The following is a 14,428-nucleotide window of genomic DNA, read 5'->3' as shown; positions in this document are numbered from 1 at the left end:
TAAGTTACTTTTACAGTAATTGAGTATCACATCATTCTGAATTTTCACTCTTGGTCTCTCTTGCATTCCCTCTAAACCCAAGTGCCTTCCAACACCTCAATTATCTCAGCCTTCCTACCTCTGTTAGGCAATTCTACCTCCAGTTTACCCACCAAATCAATCAACCTGATCTTTAAGGGTTCTCTTATGACTGCCAGGGACAACTCTGCCCTGTGCAGGAATTCTGTTGCCAGCTCCAGTGCCATGTCATAAATGAAGTTCAGGACCTGGTGTCTTCCTTCACCTGTGCTACTTACTAATATTACACCCAGATCCTCATTGTTCCTATTTTAAATAAATCCTTGGAGAACCCCCAAACCTTGGTATACCTCACTGGGATAGTGCACTGGAAATGAAGCCCGCTATTCCCAGAGTTTAACCAAAGTTTAAAATGTTTTTAAAAATGCAGATTTCCTCAAATTATCTGTCCTTTAGACAACAAGGTGTGGAGCTGGATGAACACAACAGGCCAGGCAGCATCAGAGCAGCAGGAAAACTGACATTTCAGGTCTGGTCCCTTCTTCAGAAAAAACTATATCTGTTTTTAGACCCAGGTTGACAGAAAGAACAGACCAAGTTTCAGTTCTGGAAAATAAGTAAGTTCTAACTACAGATAAACAATTATCAATCATTGACATATAACACTATTATCAACTGTTTTCTTAACTTGAAACATGCACAATATACATTCTGGTTGCAATGCACAGGGTCCTGTGATTTAATATATGTAGCTTTCAGTATGCATTCTCATATATAAATTTCAGTGCTGGCATGACGGTAGTATACTGTACATCTTAAAAACTGGTTAATCACATAAAACAACACCATAACCTTTCAAAATAAAAACTGAAAGAATTGTGGATGCTGTAAATCAGGAACAAAAACAAAGTTGCTGGAAAAGCTCAGCAGGTCTGGCAGCATCTGTGAAGAAAAAAAGACGTGACCATAACTTTTCAACAGTTCACAACAAGCAGAGCACTGACTACATTCAACCAGCTCATGCTTGCAGGATTCAGAACATAGATGTGAGTCCATGATTGGACCGCACTTACTGAACAACCCAGAGTGTGCCAAGAATTACATGAATAATCAATTTAAGATTATCAGTCAAACTCAAAATGCAGCTCAATTGTACTTGTTAGAAGCTACTTGTATCCATACACAGGGGTGGAATCTCTTGTAAACAAAAGAAATTTGTTCAGGCATTTTCAATTAAACAGAAGTTTGGGAGACAACGTTTCCTTGGTGCACTTCCCATAGCACTGCATTCACTAATCAGATTTGTTTTGCCTTTTTTAAATTTAAACATAAGCATTGGAGGTAACTGTTCCCTGGTGCATTCTCCACGGCAACTCCTGAACCAATCAGAATCTACTCGCTGACCAATCAATCTTCTTGCCAAACAGTCAGCATCCTATTTCTCAAGCAGTATAACTTTTTATTCCCTTTCAATGTTGATAGTCTTGTACCTGTATTAGATGGAAAGTTTCAACAGCATGACTTTTTCAGCAACATCACTGTTCCTTCATTGTAGCTGGGTTAAAATCCTGACGTTCGCTACTGAACAGAACTCTGGATGTACCCACACCACCCAGACTACAGCAGTTCAAGAAGGATGCTCACCACAGCCTTCTCAAGGGCAGTTGGGGATGAGCATAAATGCTCATATTATCAGCAACATGTACGTCCCATGAGTGAGTAAAAAAAACCTGGGACATGGCAGAGGCTCAATATTCTACAGCCACAAAATACAAATGGACATGATGTAGACAGAGTCTGGTTAATAATTAAACAGAATCATTTTGTAATGTGTTGACCCTTGTGAAGCACACATAGCTCAACCTGATATACGCACATGTACTAATCTGTTAGAAACTCTTTCTTTCTTTGTACATTGCAAACAGTTGGGATAACTTGGAAAATAGGCACTTACTTTCCCCTAATCCCTTAGTTTTATAAAAATCTAGGTTTAAATATCTCCATAGTTTTTCATATTTTCTGTTCCAATTTATTGTTACATTCACATGAGGTCATTAAAGACAGTTAGGAATGTATTAAATATCTTGCACTGACTATGATTGTCACAAATCTCTCTCATGAGAAACAGGAAATCCTATTATTTGTTCAATTGAATGGTTAAAAAATAAGCCATGGGGACAATTTTTGTTCCTGCTTCTGAATGAGAACAGAAGGGTAATGGGCTAACCATCAGACTACAGTGGTTACAGGCTCAATTCCGGCCACAATCAGCCCCATTCCCACCTTAAAGTAGGTCAGCACATAGGGAATCAGGGTTACTGCCCAAAGCAAGCAGGGGCCTACTTGGACAATGGTGGCTTGGCGAGTGTGAGCACCTCAGGATGCTGATGCAGTTTTGTTGTTCCATTATTTGGAGTACATTCTCTGCCAATTCTCCCTCATGGGATTGAACATCAAGCATCACCAGATCCCAGTCTACAAGCTGTCTCTCAGTGCTCAGGCATTGTGTTCCAGATCCCACCTACTTGCTGTGTGAACACTTTTTCTCACTTTGTGTTTGCTTCTTTTGAAAATTACTTTAAAACTGTATCTTCTTGCTCTTAATCCTTTTGTGTGTCAGTACATTTTCTTCCTAACTATTCTGTCTAGGTCCCTCAGGATTTGGAAAACCTCTATCAAAACTCTCTTAACCGCTCCTTTCCATGGAAAACAATCTTCTCCAATCTATCTTCATAACAGAAGTTTCTCATTCTTAGAGTCATTCTTGTAAACCTCTTTGACAACCTTTACAATACATTCACATCCTCCTGAAGTGGTGCCCATAACTGTATACAATAGTCTTGCTGAGGTCTAACAAGCATCTTATACAAGTTTTGTCTATCTTCCTTGCTCTTGTACACTATTCCCTTAAAAATAAAGCCCAGGATACTCTAAGCTTTCTCACCACTGTCCTATCATCTATAGTGACTTATGCTCTACATACACAGGTCTCTCCGCTTCTGTATTTTCTTTAAAGTGTTACCCTTTACTGTGTGCAAAAACAGAGATTGCTGGAAAAACTCAGCAGGTCTGGCAGCATCTGTAGAGAGAAAGCAGAGTTAACGTTTCAGATCCGGTGACCCTTCTTCAGAACTGATTAAAGCTGGGAAAAGATTGCGGTGTGTGCTGAAGATGGGTTTGGGAAGAGGGATGAAGAAGTGAACAATCAGTGGACATGAAGCCCAGAGAAATGGAACAGTTGGACAGACAAAGGAATGGATATGGTTCGGCCTTGCTTTGTGATTGGTAAGATGGCGGCAGTGTAAGTTGCTCCATTCGAAACTCCACTCTGTTCGCTAGCTCACTTTCCTTTTCCTTTCTTTTTCTTTTCTTCTTTCCTGTCCTCTCAACAGTAATTCTATCTGCTTCCTCTCCACCACCACCCTTTTAACTACCTATGTAAGGAGTTGGAAAGGAGTTGGGTCGTAACCACGAACTGCATGGCGGGAGATGAACATTTGGGCCGTGTCCTGCAGTGACGGTGGATCAAACATGGGCCAGAGTGATGGCAGTGGATCAAGAGGGGGCTGGTGAGGGGGCAGTGGGCAGTGAGAACGGGGTCGGTGAGGGGGTGATGACAGCAGGTCGGTGAGGGGGCGGTGAGAGTGGGTCGGTGAGAGGGTGGTGTGAGTGGGTCAGTGAGGGGGCAGCCGCTGGCGGTGAGAGCAGGCCTTACGCATGGCGGCAGTGAGAGATGGGACTTGGGACTCTGAGATCTGGACTTTTCTTTTTTTGTTGCTTACCTTTTGGCTCTGTTAAATCTTTTTAATTCTGGTTTTTGTAACCAAATGAGTGCCAGTAAATGGCAACTTTGTGCACTTTTCACTGTGCTTATGTATTTCTATACTTAGTACATGTGATGAGTAAACCTTATCTAAATAAATCTAACCTAAATGTCTGTCATGCCATGTTAGTTAGCATGTTATTATTTAGCACATTATCACCCCCACCAGAACCAAAAGTGTTAATTCATGAGGTCTTCAGTGCAGTTATATAGACATGCAATACATTTTGATGTACAGCATACTGAGACAACAATTTAACATGTACAACATGTGCCAGCTGCTTGTGGCAAACACAATGCGTCTGTATTCAACCAAATAGTGATATCAGAGTTTGGCCAGTTCTCAGTTCAACCAAGGAGAGTAGCCACTGTCTGCCAGGGGGTTCCATTACTATCAGTCAGAAGGACAGCGAGCACACTGTCCAGAGACGTGGCCACACTCATTGTCAGCTCAAGATGCTCCCACTCAGGGGATCTGTCCAACTCCAGTCCAGGGAGTCAGTCCTAAAAGGGCCATCACAAGCAGGGGAATAGTGTATCATCAGTCAGGGAGTTGCAAACACAGCAGTCAGTGTCTGGTCAGTCACATCCAGGGACTGGTCACCCAAGTCAGTGTCTACCTGCTATGCAAGGGGGTCTGTAGGTTCAATCCACTGTTAAAATGGGTGGGGGAGTCAAGGTCAATCAGAGAAATCAAAGGCATTGTGGATGTGGGAACAAGGATGGTAACGGGTGGGGCAGAGGGGTAGGGGCGAGGTGTTAATGTGTGTGTAGGGAATGTGGAAAAGTGTCAGAGGGCATGTTAGACTGGGGAATTGTGGACCAGTTATTGGCAGTGAACATCACCCTGGCCTCCACATGGGAAGCTGAGAGGAGCAAGGTGGGCATTATTAACCATGTAATGCCAGGGTTTTGGGGGGGCGGGAAGGACAGTTTGAGGTTGAGTTCAATGTGGTGGGTCTCCACAGGGCAGCGATGGGTGGGGTAATGCGAGGGGGTCATGAAGGTGTCCACGGGGCTGTGATGGGGGTGTGGGGCTCATATAGATGGTGTCCATCATGAGCCATGTTCCCTCCCATCAATCCCTGGGTGGACGGAGTCACTGTCACTTTCAGTAAAAGCTTAGAACCCATGACTCCATGAGGGATGGGGAAAATACGTGAAGCATTTTCAAACTCCAGCTACATTTTGTTTGCAAACATTTTTTTGCAAATGTGCAATGTATGCAGAGTGAACATGCTTATGCATCAAATGTTAATCAAAGGTATATTGCACTATACCATTGGCATAAGCAGAACTGACATTGTCTCTTTAGGGATGTAGAAGTTAGTGTCAATCACTTAAAAGGAGGAACAATTGGGCAAAGCACCCTGTCATTTGTGGAAGTTCTGAAGGTGCTTACGGATGAGGAGAGCATCGTAGTCATGTAAATATTCAAGGACACCCACATGCTTCTGAATTAAAATATTTCCAAGGTACCCACCATTCAAACATTCAAACAAAATCACTTGCTTGAATTTTTCCTACTAACGTGGATAAGTTCATATTTCAACACATTGCATTCTATTGGCCATTTTCATGCCCACTCACCAATCCTAGCCACATTCCTTCACCTTCTCCTTGTATTTTCCTCACTGTTTATTTACCTCACTGTTTATTTTGTCAGCAAATCTGGTCACTCTGCACTCAGTCTCCTCATCTAAATCATTAATGTAGACTGTAAATCATAATTTTATATAATAACTTTTTTTGTGTGTGGAACTTCATCAAGCACTTGTTGGAAAACCAAATACCTCACATCAATTACGAATCCACTCATGCATTTCGCTTGCTATATTCTCCAAAAACTCTTACCAGATTTGTGAAATACAATTTCAGTTTAATGAAGCTATGCTGATTCTGTTTCATCACGTTATGATTTTACAAGTGTTGTCATTTATCCGTTGTTACCACACTATTTCTTTACATGCGCTGATTTCTTTAAGATCCCCCTTTTTCGTTTGATTGTAAGTTCCCAACATTTCCAGGATGGTTTTTGTCCTCTCTACCACAAAGACCAGTGTTATTTAATGTCTCTGCCATTTCCTTATTGCTCTTTATAATTTCACCTGTCTCTGCCACCAACTAGATTCATCATGGCCATAAAGGAACAGGCCAGTGAGATGAAGCATACCAGCTTCCAGAATGGCAGAGGTTCAGGTGGGAGCACTGGGACATAGAAGTGACTGAGCCTGTGAAGATTTTATGGCTTGGCTTTTTTTAACAGAGAGAGCCAAGGATGAGCTCAACTAAAAACCGAGAGAACTGCAGATGCTGTAAATCAGGAACAAAAACAGAAGTTGTTGGAAAAGCTCAGCAAGTATGGCAGCACCTGTAAAGAAAAATCAGAGTTAACGTTTCGGGTCCGGTGACTGTCCCTCAGGACCTCTGAGCCAGGATCACCGGACCCGAAACGTTAACTCTGATTTTTCTTCACAGATGCTGCCAGACCTGCTGAACTTTTCCAGCAGATTCTGTTTTTGTGAGCTTTAACTAGTTTCTTCCGGGAACTGGAGACTCATTCCAATCCTGGACTTACTGACTGCGTAGGTCAGATAAGTGCTCAAGGTTCAGCTATAATGTCCCTGTGAAAATGAGTTACCTTCCAGCTGACTTAAAACCTCCATCAACGTCAGTGTGGAATGTGAGTTAATGAACATGAGTGCAACACTCAGAGCTACAGACCTTAGGCATCCCATGTACAAGATCATAGTCTATATAAAATGGTTTAAGAATGTCAATCACACTTTAGATATTTTTAAGTTCCAAAAAATATATAAAGAAATATTAAAACATAAAAACATAGAACATAAAACCTTCGGCCTTTGAGCCTGCTCCGCTATTCTTCACAATCACGGCTGATCGTCCAACTCATTAGCATAATCCTGCTTTCTCCCCATAACCGTTTATCCCATTCACCCCAAGTGCTATATCTAGCCACCTCTTGAGTACATTCAATGTTTTGACATCAACTACTTCCTGTGGTAATGAATTCCACAGGCTCATCACTCTTTGGGTGAAGGAATGTCTCTTCATCTCCATCCTAAATTATCAACCCTGAATCCTCATACTGTGATCCCTGGTTCTGGACACACCCACCATCGGGAACATCATCGCTGCATCTGCCCTGTCTGGTCCTGTTAGAATTTTATAAATCTCTATGAGATCCCCCCTCGTCTGAACTCTAGCGAAAACAATCCTAACCTAGTCAATCTCTCCTCATACTTCAGTCCCGCCATCCCCGGAGTCAGCCTGGTAAACCTTCACTGCACTCCCTCGAGAGCAAGAGCATCCTTCCTCAGAAAAAGGAGACCAAAACTGCACACAATATTCCAGGTGTGGCCTCACCAAGGCCCTGTATAACTAATGACTCATCCCTGCTCCTGTACTCGAAACCTCTCGCAATGAAAGAAGGGTCTACATTTCAAACAAGATTCAAAAAATTGGAAGAACCTGCTAAAATGTCATTTCATGATGCTTTCTTCTGATCTGGAAATTTGCAGGTAGCTTTATATCTGCTCGGTTCAGCAATTAAGCTCCAAGTGACCTGAGTTGATATTAGACTTTCTAGCCTTAAGGGAACTGGGCCCCCTTACAGACAGCTCCAACTTAGCAGCAGAATAATGAATGTTACATTTCATTCCCGTATCTTGTCAGAAAACAGTGCATCATCTCGCTCAATATGTACAATATGGTCATTTAAAGCTATAATCGAAAATGAACAAATGAATTTATGTGGTGTGTCATGCAACAGTTTATAGCTCTGGTCTCCTTCATTGAAAGTACTGCAGAATGTTTTTGTATGAAGCCTCTTGCATATTACTCTTATACTATCCAAGATCCTTCTACAAAGTATTGGCATTTATTCTCCAGGTCAGCTTGGTGAATTCCGCTATTGTGTCATGTCCATTGAATTAGAAGCACAGCACTGTTGTCAGCTGTTGTAAGACTATCCAGTTGCCAGTCTTTAGAAAACATTTAGAAAATAGTTAAGCAATTTGTTTTTCACAATTTGAATTGCATTGAATAGCATTCTGTAATGCGTGTTATCACTTTTAAACTTCTTGTTGCTGTGACACCCGGTGTCAGAGGAAAGTCAGCCACCCGTGGCTAAATTAAATCTAACAGAAACACAGCCAATTGCATTATTCCATGTAGTCTGATGAAATTGCATTATGTAAAGTGCTAAAAAGGCTGTTAAGCTGTCCAGTGCCAGTTGTAAGAATTCAGAATTCATTGGTTGATGCAGTAATTGGATGCAGATGACCCTTGAGGGGCCAATGAGGAACGTTGCAGCCATTTAGAGAGAAAATAACAGCCATTCGAATACCGAACAAGGCACCAACTGTCCCATAAGTAATAAGTATTTGGCAACAATTTACACAATCTTTGTGCCTGCTTCTTCCCACAAGAAGGTAGTCAGCTAATGATGAAGTTTTGGAAGTGGTGTGCAGATTTCTTTTTCAGCCACACTACTGTTCCTTCTGTTGAAGTGGGGGCTGATGGATTTGAGAAATGGCACAGTGATCACAAAGTTCCCAAGATCAAAATAGTGGGATAGCAATTCATCTTGAGTGGCAGCTTAGAAATAGTCTCCCAATTTATACTCCACTCAAACTTTCAGTGGACTTTTACCACTACATGTTAAGAAGTATAACTGATTAGAACATATAATTTAAGACGTAAGATTGATTTTGGGGAGCTGTGCTCAATCCATCTTTGGAGACGGGAGGAAGCTATAACATAAACACAAACTAGGTGTATGCCATTCAGCCTCCCAAGCCTGCTGCACTATCCAATAAGACCATAGCTGGTCTATTTGTAACCTCAAATTCACATTCCCACCCACTCCTGATGCCCTTTCACTCTTTGCTTGACAAAAATTCATCTCATCTCTGTTTTAAATAGATGACCCCAATTTTTAACCAGTGACTCCAGTCCTAGATTCTCCCCTAAGGGGAAACAACGTCTCCATATCTAACGTATCAAGACCAATCAGGTTCTTAGACATTATAATCAAGTCACCTCTTACTCTTCCAAATTCCAATTGATAAGGCCCAGTCTGTCCATTACTCCTCATAAGACAAACTGGCCATTCCACAAATTAGTCTGGTAAACCTTCTCTGAACTACCTCCTATACATTTCCATCTTTTCTGAAATAGGGTGAGCAATACAGTTTGCAGTTGACCAGATGTGATATCACCAGTTCTGTATAGCTGAAGCATAACTTCCCTACTTTTATATTCAATTCCCCTCATAATAAATTATAGGAATCTATTAGCTTTACTAATAACTTGCTGTATTTGCATACTAACCTTTTGCAATTCATATTTAAGGTCACCAAGATTCCTCTGCATCTCAGAGCTCTGCAACCTCTCACCATTTAGACAACATGCTTTTTTACTCTTTCTGCCAAACTAGACAATTTCACACTTTCCCACAGTTCATTTGTCACATTTCTGCCACTCATTTAACCTATTTATTTCCTTTTGTAGCCTTCTTATAATTTTTTTTGCAATTTACTTTCCTACTTGTATTTATGTCATCAGTAAATTTGGCAAGTATCCCTTTATCTAAGTCATTTAACTAATATCCACAAGTGCCCATTCCCTCCATCACTGATACTCAGTAGCAGCATGTGAATATCTACAAGATCAAGTGCAGAAATTTGTCAAAGATCCTCAGACAGCACCTTCCAAACCCACAACCATTTCTATCAGGAAGGACAAGGGGCAGCAGATACATGGGAACGCCACCACTTGCAAGTTCCCCTCCAAACCACTCACCATCCTGACTTGGAAATATATTGCTGTTCCTTCACTGTCATTGAGTCAAAATCCTGAAATTCCCTCTTTGAGGGCATTGAGGGTCAACCTACAGCAAGTGGACTTCAGCGGTTCAAGAATGCAGCTCACCACCAACTTTACAAGGGCATCCAGGGATGGGCAATAAATTGCTGGCCCAGCCAGCTATGCCCGTGTCCCACAGGTAGAAAAGAAAAGTGCCATCTTATCAAATGCATATTGAAACAGAATCATTTCTTTGGAGTTTAATGGGATGTATTACGGATTGCAGTCGGCGGAGTACCTAGCATAAAGTTATAACTATAAAGCAAAAGCAACCTCAATAACATTCCATTCATTATGCTTGTAAATCCTGTTTGCGTGATTGTGTTGGATTTAAATACTGATGAAAAGACATGTTGCCAAAGCTTTTTATCTTGCTCTCATCAAGACCAATTCCAGAATGCCAGATTTCAAACTATTATGTCAATTTGTGCTGCAGAAAAACGGTGATTGGTTGGCAAGTCAACTATGATAAATCAAGGCGTTGCTATGGGAAAAAGAAACAGAAGAGAATATTTGCTTTCCATGCTTGTCATGAGTTCAAAAAGGTGCAAGGCCTAAGATAATCAGTCAAGCTGGCAACATGGCTGATGTACACTTGCTAGAAGTAAAACCATTCAGACACAGGGACTTATTCTCTGCAAACAGAAGGAATATGTGCTGTATTGCCAGGGAGGAGAGAGTCAGTGGTTCAGAAGTAAAGTTTACGGTGGAGGCCAAACAAAATGACTTCAGTCTTCCTAATATTTAGTTGGATAAAATTTCAGCACTCAATATCAGATAAACTGTCTCATAATTTAGATTTGGAAGAATTGAGCGAGGTAGTGGCAATATACAGCCAGGTGTCATCAATCTATAATGTTGAAACCGAGTCCATTTGTCTGAAGTTTCACTTTCCACCACTTTAGCAAAAATTTCACTCCTTTACCTCAACTGGGTTAAACCCCCGATAAATGGTGGGAAAGAGGAATTTTAGATAAACGAATTAGATTTTGTACATTAGTGTTCACTGCATAATTTCTTTAACTAAATTAACTTGACTGTTAATAATTAAAATGGTATGATAATATTTGAGAATTAACAATCAACAGAATTCATGCTTTATTGTGTATATATTCTTTTAATACAGTTTGTATTCTTTACTATATATATAAACTAAATTTTCTCATTTAGTATATTCGATATATCGCTTATTGCATATAACAGTTCTGAAAAAGTCATATTGGACTCAAAATGTTAACTCTGTTTCTCTGTCCCTGATGCTGTCAGACCTGCTGAGTTTCTCCAGCCTTCTCTGTTTATTTGTTAGATCTCCAGTATCTGCAGTATATTGCTTTGTTATATTGCTTATTAATGTCCATAATATTGAATTAATCATCTCTTTTTAAAACAAAAAGTCAAGATAAATAAAATTCAGGTGATTTAATCCCCTTTGTATTATTGCACAGTTACAATTTCTCCCATCAGTCTGCCAAAGACAAAGGCCTGAAGTTTAGCTCATGAGTAGGGAGCACAGAAACAGGACAATTCCCAACTTACAAACCCAACCTGGAAAGAGTCACTGAGTCATAGAAATGTATAGCACAGAAACAGACCCTTTGGTCCAACTTGTCCATGCCGACCAGATATCCTAAACTGATCTAGTCCCATTTGTCAGCATTTGGCCCATATTCCTCTAAACCCTTCCTCTTCATATACCCATCCAGATGCCTTTTAAATGTTGTAATTGTACCAGCCTCCACCATTTCCTCTGACAGCTCTTTCCATACACACACCACCCTCTGGTCACTTTTAAATCTTTCTCCTCTCACTTTAAACCTATGGCCTCTAGTTCTGGATTCCCCTACCTTAGGAAAAAGACCTTGGCTATTCACCCTACCTATGCCCCTCATGATTTTATAAACATCTATACAGTTACCTCTCAGCCTCTGGCACTCCAGGGAAAAAAGCAATAGCCTATCCAGCCTCTCCCAAAGCTCAAACTCTCCAACCCTGGCAACAACTTGTAAATCTTTTCTGGACCCTTTCAAGTTTAACAACATCTTTCCTACAGCAGGGAGACCAGAATTGAATGCAGAATTCTAAAAGTGGCCTAATCAATGTGCTGTACAGCTGTAACATGATCTCCCAACTCCTAAACTTAATACATTGACCAGTGAAGGCAAGCATGCCAAATGCTTTCTTCACCACCAGAATGTTCTGGGAAGTTTTGTTCCAGTGTTGTTGGGGATGAGGCAGTTATTAGGAAAGTCATGTTCAAGGCATCCAGAAAAAGGGTGCAGAGTGTCGAAGCAGATGAGGTAAAATGCCAGTCTTGGTGATCCAGTGTATTATCGCAGCGGAGAAAGCAACAACAAAAATAACCCTGCAGCCATCAGCACACATATTCTCTACCTTGCATCTCACACGCTCCCCAAATCAAATTCATACCAATCCATCTCCAATGCACCCTAATTGGCCCTTCATGCTCCATATGCCAACAGACATCCCATCATCCCAACCCTTTTCAAGCTTTGTGCCAAATTAATGCCATCTAATGATGTCCCATGCTCCCCAAACACCATCTATTGCTTTTACACCCTCCATGGCAAATCATTCGGTATCACCATGGGCAGAGCTTGAGACCCATGCCTAGATTAATTATAATTATTAAGTTTCTGTTGATTAATTCACAACTTTAAAAAATTTCTTATTGATTTAATCTGCTGCCATGGTTAACTCATTCCACATCGCTCAATCACTGGAAACTCTCTGTTTCCATTTACTTTCTCCCAGCTGTCCATTATTTTAAACTTCCCTATCAAATTACCATATAATCTCCTTTAATCTAATGAAAACACTCCAATTTAAAACACTTTATCTGTATTTGTGTTTCTTCATACTAGAAAGCATCTTAGTACACTCTTCCGTACCCATTCCATTTGACCATCCTTCCAATAATGTGAGGCCAATAGCTGTATATTATAGCATTAACTTAACAAGGTTTAATAATTTGTCATTACAACTTCACTTTTATATTCTTTCCTTCTTTTCAAATGCAGGATTTTTTTCAGCTCTTTTTTATCCACTTCTGGTGCTGCTTTTAATGTCTTGTGAACTTGAATTTTCAAATCTCCTTGGTTATTTACATCATCAAGCTTTCCCACATTCAATGCCCAATTTTCTATCTTTAGCCAGGATCAAGTACCTTGCATTTACTAATACTGGATTCCATTGTAACTTCTTTTTGTCCATTTCATTGGCCTGTCAATATTTCCTTGCAATATCTTACTATCCTAAGGATTTTTGCTAAATCTCCTATTTTGCAAATCATAGTTCATAGAATCCCTACAGTGTGGAAACAGGCCCTTTGGCCCAACATGTCCACACCAACCCTTGGAACATCCTACCCAGACCCTTGCCCCTATAACCCACTTAATCTACACACTCCTGAGCACTATGGGCAATTTAGCATGGCCAATCCACCTAGCCTGCACATCTTTGGACTGTGGGAGGAAACCAGAGCACCTGAACGAAACCCATGCAGACGTAGGGAGAGTGTGCAAACTCCACACATACAGTCACCCGAGGGTGGAATTGAACCCAGGTCCCTGGCGCTGTGAGGCTGCAGTGCTAACCACTGGGCCACTGTGCCACCTGGTATGTGTTGCTTGCAGATTTGGAAGGGGAGTGGGGCTGGTGGGTGAGGGAGGTTGGAGAAGGTGAACATGGAATATAAAAAATTATTATTTTTGACATGAATGCCACCCCCTACCCCCACCTCAACTGGCTCTTGTGCACCAATGTGAACACATGCACCAGTGGCAGGAAGCCCATTGAGGTCATTAAAGAAGCCCTTTGTGACATTTTCCAATGGCACTATCAGTGCTTGAGGACCTACGGTGTCTACAGTTTATTAAGGCTAGAACACGGCGACAATTCAGAGTGCCACAAAAGTAAATACAATCAGTATGTTAAAGCCAAAAACTGAGTAAAACTGAAGTGATTATGATTATGCCCTGGAAACTGATGTCAAGGACAGCCCTCATCGTAATGAAATGGCTGCCAGTAACTTAAACCAATTTGCATCTCCACTTCTCTCACTGATTCATGTCAGGAGGACACTCACTGCCAGTACAGCAAAGGTTACTGCACACACTTACGATCATTCCCAAAGACTGGAGAGTTCTGAAGCATGGGTCACAGTCTAAGGATATGGCAGAGGCCATGTAGAATTGAGATGAGGAGAAATTTCTTCACCCAGAGAGTGGTAAGCCTGTGGAATTCTTCGCATCAGAAAGCGGCTGATGCCAGAACATTCAATACTTTCAAGGAGAAAGTTATAGTTCTTAGAGCTAAAGGGATCAAAGGGATTGGGTGAAAAGTGAGAATAGGATACTGCGTTGGATGATCAGCCACGATCATATGGAGTTGTTGAGCAGGCTTGAAGGGCCGAATGGCCAACTCCTGTTCCTGTTTTCTATGTTATTGGTGCAAACTTGTCTTCCAGCCTCCGTAACCTGCCCTAATTGAATGGTAATCCGAGTGGAATCCTCTTATTTGGATGTGTCATTGAAGATTGCACTGGCAATCCCATTGTGCCGGCAATCAGTTTGCAATGGAAAAATGGTTCTACTATCCAGGAAATTCAACCCTTGGTCACTTAGCCAGGCAAAACACAGGCCATACTAACAACAAGGGTCCTTTATTCCAGTGCTAACA

The sequence above is a fragment of the Rhincodon typus genome, chromosome 1 (genome assembly GCF_021869965.1).
Source record: "Rhincodon typus isolate 14 chromosome 1, sRhiTyp1.1, whole genome shotgun sequence".
Classification (NCBI taxonomy): Eukaryota; Metazoa; Chordata; class Chondrichthyes; order Orectolobiformes; family Rhincodontidae; genus Rhincodon; species Rhincodon typus.
This window is presented reverse-complemented; position numbering follows the sequence as displayed.